Source organism: Oryctolagus cuniculus, chromosome 8 (genome assembly GCF_051225735.1).
Source record: "Oryctolagus cuniculus isolate XC-2025 breed Fujian yellow rabbit chromosome 8, ASM5122573v1, whole genome shotgun sequence".
Taxonomy (NCBI): domain Eukaryota; kingdom Metazoa; phylum Chordata; class Mammalia; order Lagomorpha; family Leporidae; genus Oryctolagus; species Oryctolagus cuniculus.
The window spans coordinates 113,146,258-113,155,620 of NC_142874.1; positions in this window are offsets into that span (position 1 = coordinate 113,146,258).

The window sequence follows — 9,363 nt, forward strand, 5'->3', positions numbered from 1 at the left end:
GTGAGTGAGTGTGAGTGAGTGTGAGTGAGTGAGTGTGAGTGTGTGTGTGTGAGTGTATGAGTGAGTGTGTGTGTATGAGTGAGTGTATGTGAGAGTGTGTGTGAGTGTGTGAGTGTGAGTGTGTGAGTGTGTGCGAGTGTGTGTGTGTGCGAGTGTTGTGTGTGTGTGAGTGTGTGTGTGATGTTATTCCTGCAAGAGTTCAAGGCCCTGATGATTACAGCAAGTGTTTTCTCTTGTAAATTGTTTAACAAGAGCAAACCAATCAGAGATTTTGTTTTTCTCCTTCTAATGTTACCAAGTATGTTTTGTTTATTTTTATTTGGAATTGATTCTACAGCTAGATTTCAGATTTTTTTTAACATATAGACAAGGGCACTATAAGAACCGAGCACTTTCTGGGAAAGGTGTAGAGATGTTCTCACTGGATTTTAAAATGAGCATCTCAAAAGACAGTGGGATGTTTACTTTTGTTCTACCTGTAGTTCTCTTTGGATCAAGTCTCTCTGAGTGGTTACGCATTCTACAGGGACAGCGATACCCTGCGCTCCTGCCATCGGATCAGCGTGGTGCGCTGGCCGCGGTGGCCATTGGAGGGTGAACCAACGGCAAAGGAAGACCTTTCTCTCTGTCTCTCTCTCACTGTCCACTCTGCCTGTCAAAAAAAAAAAAAAAAAAAAAGAAAGAAAGAAAGAAAGAAAGAAAGAAAGAAAGAAAGAAATAGTCATCTTCTCATTAAGAGTACAAGCCCGTATTATTGCACAAGCAGTCACCACACACAGTCATACAAGGTCACGGGGGCTTACCTGGCCTCACCTTGAGTGAAATCTGATTACATCAGTTACACATTTGTTAGCTCTGAGTTTATGCAGAAGTTTGGTGACATATTAAAATGGCATGGGCTTCTTACTTGTTTAAAACATGTGTTTGTAACATAAAATTGCCTTTAGTTGAGGAGCAAGGTGGCAAAGTCAGATCAAACCAGTCCGCGCTGTTACCTGGAATCCTGTGTAGGCTAACTCTGAACCTTACACCCTTGTACTCTCCAGAATGGCAGTGTCTGAAACTTAAACTGGATGCACAGTCCCTCCTAACCTTCATCCAAACAGCTGTCACTCTATCAGAATCACTGTACCCCCAATTTTGTTTGATCAACTCAACACTGTTACCAGTGACAAGTAAATGCCCAGTGGGCAGAGGGCGGCCGCAGGAGGGCAGATCACCCAGATGTAGACGCGTGTTGGGTACCGCGGCAGAGTCTGCACTAATTCACCCACATACATTCTCTAACGCAATCAGTGTTCGCTGACTTCTTGGTTCAGCAGGCTTTCTCATTGTAAACAGTTCCAGAAATTTTTAAAAGCCCAATTTACAGTTAAGTGGTTATTTCTATAAACTTCAAGATTGCTTTTCCCAGGTGAAAATTAGAGCCGCTTAGGAAAAGAACGTATCTAAATTTGCCTGAGTAGCTGAAGCCAAGTTGGTTCTACAATGAATATGGAATAGTCTAATGATTACACAGTAACACCATGGACCTGAAGTAAACTTACTAACCATGAACAGGTTCTGCCGCCCTTCAGAGTTGACGCCGAAACTTTTAAGTGTAGAGTGGTCCAATTTTCAAATTACCTATAGTAAAAATGAAGGGTGTCACTACACTTTGTCAGTACGGCCTCGTCCCCTGTCCTCTGTATTTGGGCCTGAAGAAGCCAAGCAGAGTGGCAGTGAAAGAGGGCATAGCACCAGGCTCATGTGACCGTAGGTGTTCCCGCAGGGGAAAAGAGCTACAGACATTCAGGGAGCTCTCACTGGAACTGCATCCCAGGCAGCACAGCACGGCAGGTTAAGCCACCACTCGCGATGCTGGCATCCCATACCTGAGTGCTGGTCTGGGTCCCGGCTGCTCTTTGAATCCTGCTCCCTGCCAATGCACCTGGGAAGGCAGCAATGATGTCCACGTACTTGGACCCTGCCACCAGGGTGGAAGACCCAGATGAAGTACCTGGTTCTGGCTTAAGCCTGGCCCAGCTCTGGCTGTTGTGTTGTCCATTTCTTAACTGGGTTGTTTGGCTGTTGTTGAGTTTCTTGAGCTCTTTATATATGCTGGATATTAACCCTTTATCAGTTGCATAGTTTGCAAATAATTTCTCCCATTTGCCAGTGTTCTTTAGACATCATTGCTTGCATGCCTTCTCCAAGGTTTTTGGAAAAAACAAAGAGACATGCACTCCACATACATTTTCCTGTTGACATCTAGAATTTTTCAATGCAAATTTAAATAGTTGTGGAGGATAGAATTTCTGGGATACTATAAATATTAGTGTTTAAAAAAAACAATTGTTGAAAGTGTCTTTGATTTGTAAGCAGGGAGAATGGTGAGAAGTACCCATCAACAGGTTGGACCATCTCTATTTTAAGTTCTTCTGAGTGAGAAATAGCTTGGTGAGGTTGTTCTTTCTCCAGTGTCTCATTCTGTACCCTGAGTGCTCAGTTAGCTTCATCTCAAGGAAAACATAGTGAAAGGTTGTTAGGTTTCTTTCTGTCAGGTCAACCCACATTGGACCTTTGAAAAAAATCAGATTTGGCACACTTTTTCATAAAGGACCTGAGAGTGTATATTTTAGGTGTGAGGGTCTTTTAGCCTCTGTTGTAACTATTCAACTCTCCCTTCTAGTGCACAATGGCCGTGGACAATCCATGGATGAATGTTCAGGTTGTGCTCCAACAGCACTGTTTATTCTGTTAGCATCAATCCCCATCTCCCATCCTGGTCTCCCTCCCCCTAGGCAGCCCCTTCTCTACTCTCTGTCTCTGCACATTTGTCTGGGTTCTTTTGGAAACCCACTTAGAGCTTGTTCTAGTGATTTTGTAAGAACCCAGTTCCCTGTATTAAATCCCTTTCTGCTTAAAATGCCTTCAATGGTTTCCATTTCTTCCACTGAATCATGACTGTGTCAGTCAGAATTAAAGGAGCAAAATGAGTGATATGGAGCTTCCAGCTTAAAAAATTATATAATTTATTTATTATAAATCAATATATTAAATATATTATAATATAAATATAATACTTTATATTAAGTGTAAATTTAATATAAACTATATAATGTAATTTATTTATATGAACAAATTTCATGCATTTTGTATACACAGATTTGGGGGGAGCTTCCGACTTTTTAAAAAAGATTTATTTATTTATTTATTTGAGAGGCAGAGTTACAGAAAGAGAGGGAGAGACAGAGAGAGAGAGAGAGGTCTTCCATCTGCTGGTTCAGTCCCCAAATGGCTGCAATGGCCGGAGCTGCACTGATCCAAAGGCAGGAGCCAGAACCTTCTTCTGGGTCTTCCATGTGGGTGCAGGGGCCCAAACACTTTGGTCATGTTTTGCTGCTTTCCCAGGTGATAGCAGAAAGCTGGATTGGAAGGGGAGCAGCAGGGACTTGAACCGGTGTCCATATGGGAGGCCGGCATTGTAGGCAGAAGCTTAACCTACTATGCCACAGTGCCAGCCTCAGAACTTCCAACTTTTTAAGAGCTTATTTTTAAATGTCTTATGATAGATATTAGATCACTATTATATTTAGTTTCCATATTTCCATATTTAAATATTTATTTACAGCTTCCCACAGAACTACATCTTTTTTGAGTATTTATGATGAAAAAATTTTGGTGTTTCACTTGCAGCTATGTAAGAAGGTAAATCAATTTTTTTAAAAGATTTATTTATTTGAGTGTCAGAGTTACATAGAGAGAGAAAGAGAGACAGAGAGAAAAAGAGAGAGAGAGGTTTTGCATCTGCTAGTTCACTCCCCAATTGGCTGCAACAGCCAGAGCTGCGCCGATCCAAAGCCAAGAGCCAGGAGCTTCCTCCGGGTCTCCCATGCGGGTACAGGGGCCCAAGGACTTGGGCCATCTTCCACTGCTTTCCCAGGTCATACCAGAGAGCTGGATTGGAAATGGAGCAGCCAGGACTTGAACCGGCGCCTATGTGGGATGTCAGCACTGCAGGCAGTCGCTTTACCCACTAGGCCACAGCACCGACTCTAGTAAATCAATTTTCAAAGTTCTCATAGGTGAAATGCAAGCAACAGCATCTGAAGACTGTGGTAGGCCAGATGTCATCGTCTCTGGACTGTCAGTGACAACATTGTCTCTGGACTGTTGTTTGAAATGAAGACACTGACTTTATATTTTCTGACTTTAGTCTCTATAAAAAAAGCCTATGAACTTTTGCAAGTTTTTTTTTTTTTTTTCTGGTTTGGTTACTTAAATGAAACAACACCATATGCTTACTATTTAAAACTTTGGAACAATATGCCGCGGCTCAATAGGCTAATCCTCCGCCTGCAGTGCCATCACACAGGGTTCTAGTCCTGGTCCAGGCACCGGGTTCTAGTCCTGGTTGCCCCTCTTCCAGTCCAGCTCTCTGCTGTGGCCTGGGAGTGCAGTGGAGGATGGCCCAAGTGCATGGGCCCTGCACCCCATGGGAGACCAGGAGAAGTACCTGGCTCCTGGCTTCAGATCAGCGCAGTGCGCTGGCTGCAGCGGCCATTGGAGGGTGAACCAACGGCAAAGGAAGACCTTTCTCTCTGTCTCTCTCTCTCTCTCACTGTCTACTCTGACCGTCAACAACAAAATAAAACAAAACAAAACAAAAAAACTTTGGAACAATATGGACATGATGGTTCTACTTTCAGCCACACTTTCTAGGGAGTTATTACAAGCCATAATTGATAGCTTTTATCCTTTGGGATCTTTCTGTGACCCAGGAGCAGCAAGGCAAACTCACTTTGTGAATTAGATGCCTTTTTGAAGTGCATCCTGGGACTTAAGATTTCAATGCAAAATCAGTGTGTTTCACTGGAGTCTCTTGGAATGCCTCATATAGTACCTAACCTGTACTACTCAGTGAATCTTTGTTGATACTGACCTCTACTGTAAGTGCTTCAAAGTCTTGGCAAAGAGCTGAGATGTAGATCTTCTAGGGTGTGAGTCAGAAGTGCACGTTGTGCCGGCGCTGCAGCTCACTGGGCTAATCCTCCGCCTGCGGCGCCGGCACACCAGGTTCTAGTCTCGGTCGGGGCGCTGGTTCTGTCCCAGTTGCCCCTCTTCCAGTCCAGCTCTCTGCTGTGGCCCGGGAGTGCAGTGGAGGATGGCCCAGGTGCTTGGGCTCTGCACCCACATGGGAGACCAGGATAAGCACCTGGCTCCTGGTTTCAGATCGGCCGCAGCGTGCCAGCTGGAGTGGCCATTTGCAGGGGTGAACCAACAGAAAAGGAAGACGTTTCTTTCTGTCTCTCTCTCTCACTGTCTAACTCTGCCTGTTTAAAAAAAAAAAAAAAAAAAGTGCACATTGTTAGTAGCAAAGGCTCTCTGCAAAGCCAATGCTATTTTTGAACTTAAAGATTTCATTTTTTTTCAAAAAGGGGGTACATATTACACAGAAATGACAAATGTCTTTATTTAAGTATTACATTTATGATCTGAAGAAAATGAAGTGATTCTTCTTGCCGTAACAGTTCAGTTAAGATAACACTGTTAATACTTGACAATTATAATTGCTTTACACTTTACTTTAAAGCACTTGGAAGTAATTTGATCCCAGTGAGATGGATGTGGTATGGGTTGTACCTATAGAAGCTAAGTGAGGTTTACTGACTTGCTCAAGTTCACACAGTTAAGAGTAGAGCTTGAACTAAAACATTTTGACTCCAGTGTTCTTCTACTTATTCTTTTTTAAGATTTATTTATTTATTTGAAAGTCAGAGTTACATAGAGAGAGAAGGAGAGGTAGAGGTAGAGGTAGAGGTAGAGAGAGAGAGAGAGAGAGAGAGAGGTCTTCCATTTGCTGGTTCATTTCCCAATTGACCGCAATAGCCAGAGCTGCGCCTATCCAAAGCCAGGAGCCTGGAGCTTCCTCTGGGTCTCCCACATGGGTGTAGGGGTCCAAGCACTTGGGCCATTTTCTACTGCTTTCCCAGGCCACAGCAGAGAGCTGGATCAGAAGTGGAATTGCCAGGACTCGAACTGGCGCCCATATGGGATGCTGGCACTGCAGGTGGTGGCTTCACCCGCTACGCCACAGTGCCGGCCCCAACTCCAGTGTTCTTTTCCCTACACACACACACACACAACATTTCCAAGAAACTGTCTTTGTTAAATGATAATTTGGGTAAGATGACTTTGGGGAACAATTTTGGGATGGCTGGCATATGTTACTGCAATTTTTGCATGTTGTTGCACTTCTTTCTCATATGGAAGCCAAGTGACAGTTTAGCACTGTTAAAATAACTCGGTAAATTAACTGTGGCCTGATGAGGGTGCTGTTATTCAATACATGGTTTGACAATTGATGTTCACTATAGATTATAATGTCACATAGCCACGTATTACTTTACTAAATTAATGTGTGAGTATATTTATCTTGGACCAAGTAAGAATATTGCAGTTTAATCTCACCTCTTTTTTTAAACCTGTAAAAAGAACTCGAATCAAATCTTTCCCCTCCATGCTGAACACAGCACAGAGTATCTTTTTTTTTTTTTTTTTTTTTTTTGACAGGCAGAGTGGACAGTGAGAGAGAGAGACAGAGAGAAAGGTCTTCCTTTGCCGTTGGTTCACCCTCCAATGGCCGCCGCGGCCAGCGCGCTGCGGCCGGCACACCGCGCTGATCCGATGGCAGGAGCCAGGAGCCAGGTGCTTTTCCTGGTCTCCCATGGGGTGCAGGGCCCAAGCACCTGGGCCATCCTCCACTGCACTCCCTGGCCACAGCAGAGGGCTGGCCTGGAAGAGGGGCAACCGGGACAGAATCCGGCGCCCCGACCGGGACTAGAACCCGGTGTGCCGGCGCCGCTAGGCGGAGGATTAGCCTAGTGAGCCGCGGCGCCGGCAGCACAGAGTATCTTTAAAACAGTAAGATCCTTCTAAAGGCTGGATTGATTTAACAGTGATTCTGGAGGGAGAGTGTGAGAATGGGAAGCCCTGCTTTCCCTAATCTGGTCCTAGCCATGCAGGTACCGCATAAAAATGATTGCCTGTGGCTTGGCCTCAGTTCTTAGATTAGCTTGCCTACAAGTTTGGCTATTGAAATTTATATTTACTGATGGAAAAATTAACCTCAGGTTCTGGTTTTGCATCCTAGATGTGCATTTGTGGATCGACGTGGTTCATACCTTCCTGGCTGGACCCCCTCAAGTGGCCTTTGAGCCGGTGTTGTCCCCGCCCCCTAGGCCTGGGAGGCTCTAGAGAGCATAGGGATGTGTGTGCACACAGCAAAGGCATGTACGCGTGCCCCTCAGCTCCCTAACCATGCCCACTGGCTAGCCTCTGGACAACACGTTAGTTTATTGAGACATAAATGTCCGATATATTGGACATTTGCTCCTTTAAGTTAAATAGTGCCAGACAGCAGTGACTGCCACTTTCCAGCCTGGAACCCGGGAGCAAGTTACCTTCCTTCTTTAGATTTCACTCATGTACAGGGAGTGCTAGTAATAGTTCTGACATTAAAGTGCAGGGGTGAGGATTTCAGTATACTATAGGAAAAGCGCTTTGCACATGGACGGATTGTTACAGCTAAAATGCTCCTTGAAATGAAACCTTTGACTTTATACTTTTGGCTTCAGTCCTTAAAAAAAAGTTTAACTTTTAGAAATCATTTGTATTTGAGTCTTAAATGTAAAAACACCAACCATATCATCATTCTATGAATTTACTATTGATGAATAATAAATGATAAACAGTCAGTATTTATACTCAGTCCTCCTGGACTTCTGATGGGGTTACATCCCAGTGTACACATTGTAGCTGAAAATGTAAGTTGAAAATACATTTGATACTTGGCTTACTGAGCATTATAGTTTAGCGAAGCCTACCTTATATGTGCTCAGAACACTGACACTAATCGACTGTTGTGTAAAATCACAAAGCCTATTTTATAATAAAAGTGTTGAATATTCCATATAATTTATTGTGTACTGTGACTGAAAGTGAAAACCAGAATGGTTGTGTGGCACCTTACCATTCACCTACATGGCAGGAAGCACACTGGGCCTCAGGAGTGCTTGAAGCACCGAGTTCCAGTTGCTTTCTGGATGATGGCATTGCTAGGAGGACAGTATCAACCATTTCTTTCTCTTCTGTTGAGGCTCAAGAATGGCTGGTAGAAGGCTCTGGGGCACCAGCGTTTGTTGATGGCTTACCAAGGTTAGACGTCTTCAGGAAGATGGCAAGTTCTGGCCGTACGGTTTGATTCTTCTTTTCACTATTCCTCTGTAAGAGCCCAGAGCAGCCCGTATGTGTCTCGGTGCCGTGAAATCTCTCATCACTGATGTGCAAAGACATCCATTTCTTGCAGCACCCTGTGCTACCACTGATTGTAGCAAACACCGCACCGTTGCTTTGCTGTGAGTTTTCTTGGTGCCTCCTCCTCTGCTTCAGTGTCTTCACTTTGTTCTTTTTCCAGTTCAGCTATCTCATTGGACGGCTTTTCAGCCTCAGTGCCAACAAGTCCGTGACTACCTTCTTTGTTCACATCCCATTCTAGCTATTTCCCAATCACTAATAATGTCTTGTTACTTACTAGTTCATCAACAGCAAGTTCTTTTGTGAAAGCTTTGAATGTGTTCACATACACCTTGAACCCGTTCTTTCAAATGTCATTCATGCATTGCTGTGTGACCTCTTCCCCTGCTACAGCAATGTTCTGGGTAGCATACAGAATGCAAAAACCTTTCCAAAACTCTGGGAGCATTTGGCTAGATTCAGTCACTTGCGAATATTTGTGCCAATGGTATGCTTCTAATGCAGCTATTGCATCCTTGTCCATTGGTTGAATGAGTGTGGCTGTGTTAGGCTGCAAATACACAACTTTTATTTTTTAATTTTTTTATTTATTTGAAAGACATAGTTACAGAGAGAGGGAGAGAGAAAGAGAGAGAGAGAGAGAAAGAGAGAGAGTGAGTCTTTGATCTACTGGTTTACTCTCCAATGGGTCACAACGGACAGAGCTGAGCTGGTCTGAAGCCAGGAGCCAGGAGCTTCTTCTGGGTCTCCCACGCAGGTGCAGGGGCCCAAGGACTTGGACCACCTTCTACTGCTTTCCCAGGCCACAGCAGAGAGCTGGATAGGAAGTAGAGCAGCCAGGACTTGAACTAGTGCCCATATGTGATGCCGGCCTGCAGGCCGGGGTTTTAACCCACTGCACCACAGTGCAGGCCCCAAACACACAACCTTTCCATCCAGGGTGCATGTTGCCAAAATGGTGTGGATGCTCTGGGGCACTGTCTAAGATCAGAAGGGTCGGAGTGGGATGTTGTTGTGCCTACAGTCATCTGTTGCTTGTGGAACAAAACAGTTCAAAAATCAGGC